At 36.0% G+C, this 12,868-nt stretch overlaps 1 long non-coding RNA gene across 1 annotated transcript; it reads left to right on the forward strand.

Annotated features, from left to right (window-relative positions):
* Positions 1–4,868: 4,868 nt before the first annotated feature.
* Positions 4,869–6,707, forward strand: LOC110792857 (uncharacterized). Its single transcript, XR_002534528.2, has 3 exons — positions 4,869–5,148; positions 6,112–6,271; positions 6,376–6,707. It is a non-coding gene; the product is annotated as an uncharacterized lncRNA (long non-coding RNA).
* Positions 6,708–12,868: the final 6,161 nt, after the last annotated feature.

A 12,868-nucleotide genomic window follows, 5' to 3' on the forward strand; every position in this document is an offset into this window, starting at 1 on the left:
AAAGGAATGTAGATCTAATCAAGAGTTTAATGACTAAAAGCTCCCACTAAAACCAAGAAATTTACATGCTTTACAAATTTTAAACATAAAATTGTATTTCCTAGTCCAACCGGAAACTTACAAATTTAAGTAAAATTTAAAGCTCATATAAAATATTATTTAAATCCTTTAATTTTATTTTCAGTTGATTAAAATTAATTAATTTAAATTTTATCAAGGTTTTAATTTTAGTAAAATAATTAGTATAAATAAATTTATAATAATTAAATTATTCAAAATTAAATTCCGGGAAAAAATTAAATTACGAAATTATATTTAATTAAAATCGTTTTCAACCGAAAAATTAAAACGGACCAACGGGCCAAGACAAAGACATAGGCTTGCGCCCATGCCTCGTCGAGGCCTTGTAGTGGTAGTGCCCATGGGCCGCGTGCACGAGTGTAGTGCCCATGGACTGCCACTGCGTTGCTCTTAGCACAGGCGTCGAGCAGGCCACGCGTAGCACGCAGCAACCGAGCAAGCCACGCACTATGCGCAGCAAGCATCGCTCGCTGTGACGACCCAGCGCGCACTGGGCGGACCAGTGCTTGCTGGAGCGTACCAGCGCTCGTCGCTTGTGCGCACGGCCTGTGTGCTCGTTCCCTTCGTCTCGCCACTCGCCCACATGCATACCGCACAGGAGTATAGTCCCTCGCGTGTGCGCGTGCCTTGCTCGCTGCATAGTACCGCATGGGCGACGAGCTCCCTTGCTCGTTGTCGCATGCCCGCACCATTGCAACACCCATTAAGGGTAACACTTAGCTTCCATTGCTTCGTGCGTGCAAGATTCGTGAACGATTTTCATAAAATCAAAACTTTATAATTTAAATTTATTGACAAATTAATAGCTCATATTAATTTCATAAATTTAGGCGAAAAATCGAAAATTTAATATTCAAATTAATTTCCGATTATATTTATTTTCATGGATTCAAATCTAGGTCATAAAAATTTAAAACTTTTCAATTTTAACAAATTTTATGGTGGTTTTTAATCATAGGATCCTAATTAAATTGCTAATTAATTATGAATATCAAAACAAATTCTAAATTATTCGAATTTCAACAAATTAATTACAATTACAAATTAGGTTGTATAATTAACAATATTAGGCTTTAAAATTGTTAAACATATACAGTAGGTCAATCATAGATTCAAGATTTACATACAAGCTAGATTCGCAAATATTTAATTTAATATCATAAAAATTACAAATTTTGCGTTCGAAAAACTAAAACCTCCGAAAAGTCATAGTTAGACTTCGAATTTGGGAATTCTGCGTTCGGCGACAAATCCATGATTTTTGTCAAAATTTTAAAACGTTGTTTACATGCGAAATTCACTATAAAATTATACGGTTCCGACCTTTATTGACAAAACTGCCGAAAAATCCTGCGAACATATAATCAAATAATGGCACGAATTTGCAATTAAATACATACAACGAAATTAATCACCCCTTTAATTCATTGCAAATTTATAAAATTTAACCATGTTAACTATAATTGATTATGAAATTAATTAGAGGCTCATTATACCACGGTTAGGTTATGACAAATATAAAACATATATTTCAAGCGGAAAAACCATAAAACCAGGAATCCAAATTAATTTTTACATTGTCAATTAGCATAATTTAGGATACATACATGTAATGCGTGCCTTCCCTAGTTGCTCCCGAACCGAACAAGAACAAGTTTAGGACTCCAAATGTCGCCCCTCCGTAGATAGTCCACATCACGTTCGGATCCGCCTTAGATTCAACCAACTAGGATATTCTCTAAGGTATTATGTTTATTCGAAAGCTTAATTTTATATTTAAGGCAATTTATTAAATTCGTACTTGAACTTAAACTATATGAATACTTATTGAACTGTTGTATATAAATTGCGATTATGAACCACGTATTTATAGGGTGGAAATAACGGACTTAGATTTATACTAGTATTCAAATAACTAAATCTATTAGAATTCTAGTTAAATTAATCCTTTAGAATTTAATGTTTTAATCAAACACAAAAACATTTAATCCGTGTAGAATTAGGAAAACGATTTAATCAAGCAATCCTAAACAACCAAGGAATTTGGTCCTACGTAGCATTGCACACACACGCAGCCCACATTGGAGTTGGTGCGCGGCTCGGCCCAAGGCAGGGCGCTGCCAGCACGCGGCCCATCGTGGGCGCTGGTGCTGGGCCTTGCCTTGCTCGCTTGCGGCTGGGCCTGCCTTGCTCGCTTCTTGCGCATTGGGCTTGCCTTGCTTCTTGCTATGCGCGCGGGCTTCGCTAGGCGCGGGCCTTGCTTCGTGTTGGGCCTTGCGTCTAGCAAGCTCGTCCGACGATCGTTTCGTACGTCGCGCTTCCCATTCGTTTTCCGATTCGGGAATTCATTTCTGATTCGAACAATATTTAATATTTCCGATTTCGGAAATTGTTTCCTATTCGAACAAATATTTAATATTTCCGATTCCGGAATTTATTTTCGACCTTCCGAAAATATTTCCGATTCCGGTAATATTTCCGTTTCCGGCAGTATTTTCGATTCCGGCAATATTTCTATTTCCGATAATATTTTCCGATACGTACCATGTTTCCGTTTCCGGCAACATCTACGACTTGGATAATATTTATATTTCCGTTATGATCCATATTTCCGTTTCCGGCAATATCATCATTTCTGGAGTATTCATATTTTGCCTTTTGACGATTTCAGCTCCAACTGGAACCGAGATCCGTCGTTTCCGAATATTCATAAATAGAGTATTTAATTCACTTAAATACTTGATCCGTTCATGTACTATTTGTGTCACACTACGGGTTCAGTCAAGAGTAAGTTGTGGATTAATATTATTAATTCCACTTGAACTGAAGCGGCCTCTAGCTAGGCATTCAGCTCACTTGAACTCACTGAATTATTAACTTGTTTAATTAATTAATACTGAACCGCATTTATTAGACTTAACATCGAATGCATAATTGGACCAAGTACATTATTTCCTTCAGTTCCAACTTCTGCTCATTCTCTTCCACAATCCCACTACTCAATTATGCTGAGGGTAGCAACAAAAAACATACAAATTCTATGACTATGAATGGGCAGCAATACGAAAACAACTAAAACATGTAACTGTGATGTTTTTCTTTTTATAGTTGTGTTCTTGTTTTAACATACCTCCCCTGTTTGAATCTATATAATAACTTGATTAGTATATGATTTCTTAAAAAGTAGGGTATGATGATGTACTAGTGGTATTGTCTAACTAGAATACAGAGTATGATGTTCATCAAATATGAACAACACTTTCTCACCTCATTGTCTACTACTAGGGGTGTGCAAAATCGGGTTCGGATACCCGTTATGAATTTATTTCGGGTAACCGTTAGTTTCGGGTTACAAGAATGTCGACCCTAAACCGTATCCATAACTACCGGTACCCACTTTTTCGGGTTTCGGGTTTTTTCCGGTCGGTTCGGTCGGGTAATAGTTCAAATTAATATGAAATACTTTCTATAAAAGCTGCAAATAAAGTAAGTACAAAAATCTAAATCTCTATTGAAATAGTCTGACTACAAGTTCACATGATCTTAATTCCCTTGATTCATAGTTTCATATATATATAACAAATCAAACCAAAAAAAAGATGAACAAAATCATACAGTTGTAGCAAATAACAATAATACATCCAGCACAATCGAACATCAATCACAACATTAGCAAAACAACAGAAACAACAACATTTATACGATGTACTTAAATTGGGCGGTTGGGCCTATTGGGCTAGCGTGGGGAGTGAAAAATTGAGAGGAAAATTTAGGGAAAAATAGAAAAATTAAATACTGTTAAAAAATTATAACTGGAAAAATGGGTAAAAGTAATTTTTTTTAATGTAACTTCGGACGGTTTGGTTACCCGCTATTCGGGTCGGTTACCTGCATGTTCGGTTCTGTTTTTTTAAAAATTCAAAAAGACTAACCCTAACCCTATTATTTCGGTTCGGTTACCCGCTTTTTCGATTTGGTTTTTTGGGTTTTCGGATTCGGTTTCGGTTTTTCGGATTTTTTGCACAACCCTATCTACTACTATACGGAGGATATCAAATCATAGAATAAAAACAATCATAAAAATTATAAATAGTTACCTCTGCATTTGTTGTTGTATTTTCTGTATTTTCCTGTTCTCCTCCCTCCATACTCTTGATTATATATCAAATAGCATAGATCGAATAGGAATGGTTAGGTGCATTCAACTATTGAGTATTTATCAAATAACATAGATCGAATAGGATAAGTATTTATCCACTATTTCTATTATATAAGGACACTGCATTTTTTTCATATTCTTGATAATTATTAAATCAGCCTAATATTTAACACAAATTCTTATTTACAATAGGTGTACAATAAATATTGTACACCGAAGTAAAAGTTAATTCAAAATGCTTAAAAGTTAAGCTTATATGTGTTAAAGTTATCTATTTTTAAGTGATAAATTTTTTCATTTTAGTAAAACTTATTTATTCAAAATCACTATAATGTATAAAATTAATCATTTAATCATTTCTATCAACTTTTTTTTAACTAATATAAAAGTTAATCAAAACTAAGTTAAAGTTACGAAAAAAGGGGTAAAAGTTATCTTGGTGTACAATAAATTTATTGTACACCTTGTGCGCGCAAGACCTTTTGAATATTTAATGGGATTTGATACTCCGTAATTTGGTAAAATGTTTATAATTTGATGGGATATTTTTAAATAATAATTTTTTATTAATTAATTAATTAGGGCGATTTGGTAATTTATATTTTTGTATTTAGAAAATAATATCTGCATTAAGTAACACCCGAAAATTGAGGTTTTTCCAATTCCTTCGCCATGTAAACCACCGCTGGCCGGCGGGTGTCTTTTATTTCTTTAGATTTTTATGATTCATTGTAACTAAGGAGAGAAATGCTTTCCGTAACTACAGAAAATCTTTAATTTTAGAATTATTGCATTTGAATTCCATGTCCATGGAAAATTTTCTCCGGATATTTGGAATTTTCTACTGAACAAGCTTCTGGTCGCTTCAATTGGTGAAGATGCAGCAGCCGCTGAAGCCGAACATGAAGGTGTTGTGTTCTTAAACTAGAAATATATTCAATATGCAATTTTAGATTATTTTTGCGCTTAATTCTGTTGGTTTTCTGCTGTTCTGCAGAAGTTAGTGACTTATTCAGATGACAAATTTTAACTATTGCTTTTAAAATTGTCCATTTAATAGTTCAATTGATGAATTTTGAGCTTATTGTTTGTATGGTCTATTGGCCTAAGTTTTATCGTTGTACTTGGCACACAAGTATATACTCGGCTATCAAATTTTGAACTATGGATGTTCAAAATGATTGAAACCTGGATAATCATGCTTCCTATTTGCTGGGGTATTTGACTTATTTATGGGCTAGCTGTTTGTTCTAGTACTTGGTTTGTAGGAAGTAAGAAACATAGATTAGTAACATCGAATGGAGGTGCCGCGGATGGGGGTTTGATTATTTATTACCAATCCAGACAGATTAATTATTGTGTGATAAGTGATAACTAATAAAACAACGGGGTGAAGTTTTGGAAATTTTTATGCCAATTCATGTGCTTTTGCAAAAAATCTATCACATGTATTAACCAAGTACAAGAGTATTTGTTGATATTTTTTTCTTGAGTTTAATCATACAGTTATTGAAACTCCTTAGTTCGTAAATAGATGGAAAGTTTGGCTTTTATCAAATTTGTTAGCTGGGAATTCAAATAGATTTTGTCATTTTGGCTAAGAAATTTTCCCCATTAGGTAGTATGCACCATATATGTTACTTTCTGTAGTATCCATTTTGGATAGTAGATATTTGATCAAGGATATTGATGCTTGGATCCTCCAGCAAAGGTTGAAAACCACCAATTCTATGAAACTAACCATGTTTTTGCATCTGCGCATGTAACTGTTTCGGATACTCGTCAGCAAAGTGTATGTAGTAGTAGTATACTTTTTTTTTTGTGGTTGAAAACTATTGAACTAGTGCTAATATCTATTTCCCTATATTCAGGGGTTTGCATACTAAGGCTCTAGCCTTTGGAGGGAGATTGGGAGGGCATTCAAATAAAGTACTTCCTCGTTTACAAACTTTTACCAACTTGCAGAATCCTGACAAGAATTTGTTTATGGAAGATTACTACAACATTGATGATATTCTTGCAAACCAGGAGGTAAATATGCGTTCTTTTTATGTTCATTCAACTGGTGTTTCGGAAGTAGCAACTGGAATAGGACTCCTTCCACTTCTGACTATGTTCCTTGTATGTATTTCCAGATTGACCATGTAGCAAATTGAGTTTCCTTTCCGTCTTGCTCTTGAGTAAATACAAGATTCAAGACAAACATTGTATTGGTTAGCATTGCATCTTGCTTTAATCAATTGTGATTGAAGTTAATTGTTTTAGTGGGTTAATTTGTTGTTGCATACTTGCATTTTTTCTCATGATCAAAAGACATTTTGTGTTATTTGTTATGAAATTAACTCGTGATTTGGTAAATAAACCCTTACATGACTGTCTGTACTGTAGTTCATGCAACTTTCATCTAATTGTAAATCTGATATTGTTTTCTTTTTTTGTTTAAAGTCTAATCAGTTAACCAGAACAATGAAGGAAATCTGGGCTGACCCTCCCTTTGTTGATATTTGAAATCAATGTCATATCATTTTGAATTAGGATGCACAAGAGTACCTAGGTAGCTATGTAAGCTTTCCATCCTTACGCTTGCATACGTCTGTGACTCCTTCTATTGCTGGCGCTTTTAAAGATTTTACATCTAGGTGTGTCTATTACTCTATTTAGTGGGCCAAATATGGTAAAAGCTTACCTTAAGGGAATAATGATGAATGGTTGATTGTTGTTTCATGCCATCAAGGGTCTTACTAGCCCACCTCCTGAAAAACACGAGTTTGTTTACATCTAGTGTCATGGAGTTCTGTACACAGTGCACAGGTGATCTCCTTTGGTTGCCGGTGCCTGAGAGAATCCAAACGATTGTATTATTCTGAAAGTGCATCAAGTTTGAACAGCTCCTAGATTTACCTCCCTGCTTCCCTTTTCTTGTTCAACATCCTAGTCAGTTCTGCTACATTGATGTTACACTGTTTGCCTCTGATAGTCAATTAGGACTCTTTCTAGCAGGTGCTGCTCAACTTATTACGAAAAATCTAGACAGCTATTTACAGATGAATAAAAGAAGGGAAAATTTTGTGGGATTACTAGTGAAAATATTATCTCCGTTTCTGTAATAATAGTGGAAAGCGTTCCATTTCTATAGTGTGAAGAGTGATTAAAGGGTCAAAGCTTAGAATGAGGGTAAAATGGGGAATGATTAGAGGAGTAGTAATTTCTGGGCATTTTTAATGTTTGGATTGAGGAAGAAAGATAAGGGAGTAATCTATTCCCCTTATTTAGGAGGTAAATAATTGTAACACCCTAATAATTCCTTGTTTTTTTATAAAACATTTTCCAACTTAAAACACAGGAATTACCAAGATATTACCGCCACCGTGATAACGGCTGAGGCTAATTACCAAAATTACGCAGCGGAATTAACTAACTTTCAAAACACATTAAATAAATAGTTAATGGTAATTAAAACAAGTTGGAATCGCTGAGGCCCAAACTAAAACAAACCGTTTGAAATCCATTAACTGAAAATAGTAGTATTAGTCATGACTATAAATAGAAATAGAGTTTATAAAATTACGGAAGCATAAAACTCTCAACTCGAATCCCATGATAACTTCTCCCGCAAGTTATCTCTACAAATCTGCTTTATTAAAAATCTACTCCCCAACAACGCAAATGCAATTGATGGATCATCATAGGGTCATTAGGGCAAAGGCCATGACCTGAAGACATTAAGCACGAAGTCAGCGAAAGGTAAGTACAGACAAGCTAGAATAACATTCTATCCTAACATGCTTCACTCGACAATTAAATAATCCACATGCAAAAGCCATAAAATAAACAAGTAAACATGGAGACAAGACTCGACACGAGACACGACTCGACACGAGACACGACTCTTGACTCACAGTTTATTAAAAAAGTAGCTTCGAACGGGTAAAGTAAAGTATCCTCAAAAGGAAAGAAAGGGTGATGGGAGCCAACCATACACCAAAATAAGTCGGGCTACTATCGACAGTCGGGCCATACCGACAGTAATTCCAATGCACAACGGCATAAAAGAGAATGAAACAACGTCTTGTATCATTCTAGGAGTACAAGTTTTCCGGCAAGACTCCCCCCATTGTTCATACTCAAGGTATATACGTTCCAAGAGTTTTGAAGCTCTTTAGGTTACACTTTACGTTAATTAGTATATTATGTTCAAGGAAACTCAAGACACAACATACAAACAATCGAACAATTAAACAAGTAAACAATGACTCTTTAATATTTTACTTCTTTAGGACTTGTGATCAAACAAGACTCAAGTGAAATTACTCCCATTGTTCCTTCTCAAAAACACTGTTTGAGATAACCCGACATTGCCTATTAACAAGTGGGGTGTGCCCTTAGCACGAATTGTCCTTAATTCAATTCACATAGACTCTCTAACATATTCTACCCCTTGATAGAATATATATTGATCTCCGGCAATATTCGACAGGCTCAATATATATGCTAGACATCCCATACTATAGCATAATAATAATAACTTGCATGCGCACTACTCATACATGCAAACCAACTTGAAGCATATGCTTGACATAATTCAATGATTATAAAAGTCCATAACATGATAGTTCAACAGAATCTATAACGCATAATTCAATTGATAACATGCTCGTTCACATAGATTCAATAATTATAATAACGTGCTCGTTTCCAATATCAAACATGAATTCATAATAACATATTCATACCCAATCATCAAACATGAATTCATAATAACATATAAGTTCACATGATTCGCATTCAATATATATACTTCACAAAGTCCTCAAGGGATGGGTGGTCACCCTAGTCTTGTACGTACCTGGAATACCTAAGTACGGGGGCCACTGTGCGAATCACGACTCACTAGAAATCACCTCCTATAAAACAAAATAAGAGAACTAAATTATTATTCATGTTTACTAAATTTCCAACAACTATTTAAGAAACTAAAACCCTTAGTTTAATTAAAATTTATTCATTAATTGGTAATTTAATAGTCTCAAATAGTCAACTCAAGTCCTGGCATAAAAACATTGACTTTTTAGCTTTAAAACTCTTAAAAACCATCCTTTTAAAGCTAATAAACATTCTGAAAATTTTGATTGATTCCCTTAATTTAAATTGTCATTAAATTATGTAAATCAATTGCTTAATCAATTTGGAACCAAAACCCTAGCAATAGTTTAATCCGAAAACATGTTTTGACTTCAAAAATCCACACTTTATAAACATATTAAATCTGAAAATCATAATTTAAATCATCAAAACCAATCTCTTTAATTAAAACACAATACTAACCCAAGACGGTGTTCATAACCGTTTTAATTAATCTAAACAATCCAATAATTAAATTTAATCACAATAATTAAAACAATTTAAAACTGAAATCAAAGTTTTTAAAAAAAAGTATACAATTGATTATCACCAATCAACAACACACACAAATACACACACAACAATTGATGTGTTGTGTGTGTCGGGCGTCGAGCAACAACAACACACACGGCACAGCAGCGCACGGCACAACAGCGCACGCGAGGGCAGCGACGAGGCCTGGACGGGGGCGAGGGAACGCGAGGTGCGCTGGGCAAGAGAGAGAGGGCACGCGAGGTGCGCGCACAGCAGCAGTAGCAACGAGTGCTACACGCTGCGGGCTGCGATGAGGGAGAGCGAGAGAGCAAGGGGTGTATGGTGCGCGTGAGGCGCGGCTGGGCACACGAGCGCAAGGACACGAGCAAGGCACTCGTGCCTTGGGGCTGAAACAAGGGCGGAAGAACAAGAGGGAGGGAGGAGAGAAAATTCAGAAATTTTAGGTTGGGGATCTCATGAAGGGGAAGGGTATTTATAGGTTCTCATCCCTTCATGGGTTAGGTATTAGGGTTTAAGGTTGGGCTTGCTGTTTGGGCTTAGTTGAATTTAATCCTTGCAAGCTTTGTTGGGTTTAATTAAAACAAAACTACCGGGCTTTCAGTTTATTAAATTCGTTTTTGAAATACGACCTAACAATTCCCGACAAAATAAATTCCTTGAATTTATTTAACAAAATACGGTTTTCGAAATAATTATTATTTAAATTAATTTAAAGAAAAGCGCATTTAATTCTCATTAAATGAAATTACTTTGTAAAAATACAACGAAATGCTTTATAAATGTGATATATTAAAATATAATAAAATATATTTATAATAATAGAAAAATACGAGGTATTACAGTCTACCCTCCTTAAAAGAAGTTTCGTCCCGAAACTTGGGCACGGAAATCACGATTTTAAAACTAAACTTGAGAATATTTTGAGACTTTAGTGCGTTTTCATTGCAAAAAGTTTTAGTTGCTGTACTCTTTAAGTAATTCAACATGACAATAAACAGTGAAACTTCACTGGAAGCAACGATTCAAGCATATTCTTAAGGGTAAATTGGGTAAATAAGGTAAAAAAAGCGCGAAATTCTACCGCACTCTACCCCCCTTAAAGAAAACGGGTTACGGCCCCGTAACTCAACTAACCTCGGGAAAAAGCTCGGGATATTTTTTTCTCATTTCCTCCTCCGCTTCCCAGGTAGCTTCCTCAGACTCTTGGTTAGACCACAACACTTTTACAATCTTAACATCCTTAGTTCGAGTGCTACGCACCTTACTATCAAGTATCTTGACAGGTCTTTCCTCGAAGGTCAAACTTTGGTCTAACTCTATGGTCTCCGGTTGCAGTACATGAGACTTATCCGGTACATACTTCCTCAATTGGGACACATGAAACACATTATGCACTCTATGCAAATCCATGGGCAAGGCTAGTCTATATGCTACCTTCCCTATCCGTTCTAAGATTTCATATGGGCCTAGATATTTTGGGCTAAGATTTCCCTTCTTCCCAAATCTCATCACTCCTTTCATTGGTGAAACCTTTAACAACACTTTGTCACCTACTTGGAACTCTTCATCCCTACGCTTTAAATATGCGTAGCTCTTTTGGCGATCTTGCGCGGCTTGGATTTTGGATTGAATAATTCTAACCTGATTCATAGTGTCCTCTATCAATTGGGGACCTAGTACAATGGTTTCACTAATGTCACTCCAACATAGTGGACTTCTACATTTTCGTCCATACAGGGCTTCGAATGGTGCCATTCCAATACTGGCAGGATAGCTATTGTTGTATGAAAACTCAATTAAATCTAGGCTATCTTCCCATCCTCCTTGGAAATCAATCACACAAGCTCTTAGCATATCTTCTAAGGTTTGAATAGTTCTTTCGGTTTGTCCATCTGTGGCTGGGTGGAACCCTGTACTTATTTTCAATGTGGTACCAAAGTTCTTCTGCACACTTTTCCAGAAATTCGAAAGGAACCTAGAATCTCTATCTGATACGATATCCTTAGGAACTCCATGTAATCTGACTACATGTTTGATGTAAGCTTTGGCAAGTTGTTCCATTTTCCAGGTTTCTTTCATTGGTATGAACACAGCTGACTTAGTCAACCTATCGACCACTACCCAAATGGTGTCATTTCCACTTTTCGACTTAGGTAAACAAGTGACAAAGTCCATTGAGATACAGTCCCACTTCCAACTCGGAATTTCTAAAGGTTGGACGTTTCCCTGAGGTCTCCTATGCTCAATTTTCACCTTCTGACAAGTCAAACACCTTGCCACGAATTCAGCCACTTCGTTTTTCATCCTTGGCCACCAATAGACCTTTTTCAGATCCTTATACAGCTTGTCACCTCCTGGGTGAACATAATATGGCGTATTGTGACCTTCTCTCATCAACTTCTCCTTTAGTTCATCACACTTTTGAGGTACACACCAACGTCCTTTATACCTCAAACTTCCATCCTCGTGGATCTTAAAATCAACTTCTTTTCCTTGCGAAATCTTTTCCTTGATCCGCTCTAGCTTAACATCACCAGCCTGATTCTCCCTGATTTCATCAAATATTGACGACTGGATGTCTAAGTCATTCATCATACTCTCAAGGCATTCTCCACTCCTTATTTGTTGATTCAGTCGCTGCATGTCCTTATACAGCTCGTTAGCAACTACTAACGCATTCACAGCATGACTTGATTTCCTACTCAAGGCATCTGCAACTACATTGGCTTTTCCCTCATGGTACTGAATATCCAGATCATAGTCCTTGATCAATTCCAACCACCTTCGTTGGCTCATATTTAAGTCCTTCTGTGTGAAAATGTACTTTAAGCTCTTATGATCTGTAAATATCCTACATTTCACACCATACAGATAGTGTCTCCATATCTTCAATGCAAACACTATGGCTGCTAACTCTAAATCATGGGTAGGGTAATTGGATTCATATGGCTTCAACTGCCTCGATGCATACGCAATCATTTTCCCGTTCTGCATCAACACACACCCTAAACCATTCTTAGAGGCATCACTATACACATCATATGTACCGCTCTCATTTGGCAAAGTTAACACTAGCGCGGTTGTCAATTGTGTCTTTAAGGCTTGGAACGCTTCCTCACACTGGTCATTCCATTCAAACTTCGCTTCTTACTTCATCAAGGTTGTCATTGGTTTGGCGATTCTAGAAAAGTCTTGCACAAAGCGTCTATCATAACCCGCTAAACCAAGAAA

The sequence above is a fragment of the Spinacia oleracea genome, chromosome 5 (genome assembly GCF_020520425.1).
Source record: "Spinacia oleracea cultivar Varoflay chromosome 5, BTI_SOV_V1, whole genome shotgun sequence".
Lineage (NCBI taxonomy): Eukaryota > Viridiplantae > Streptophyta > Magnoliopsida > Caryophyllales > Amaranthaceae > Spinacia > Spinacia oleracea.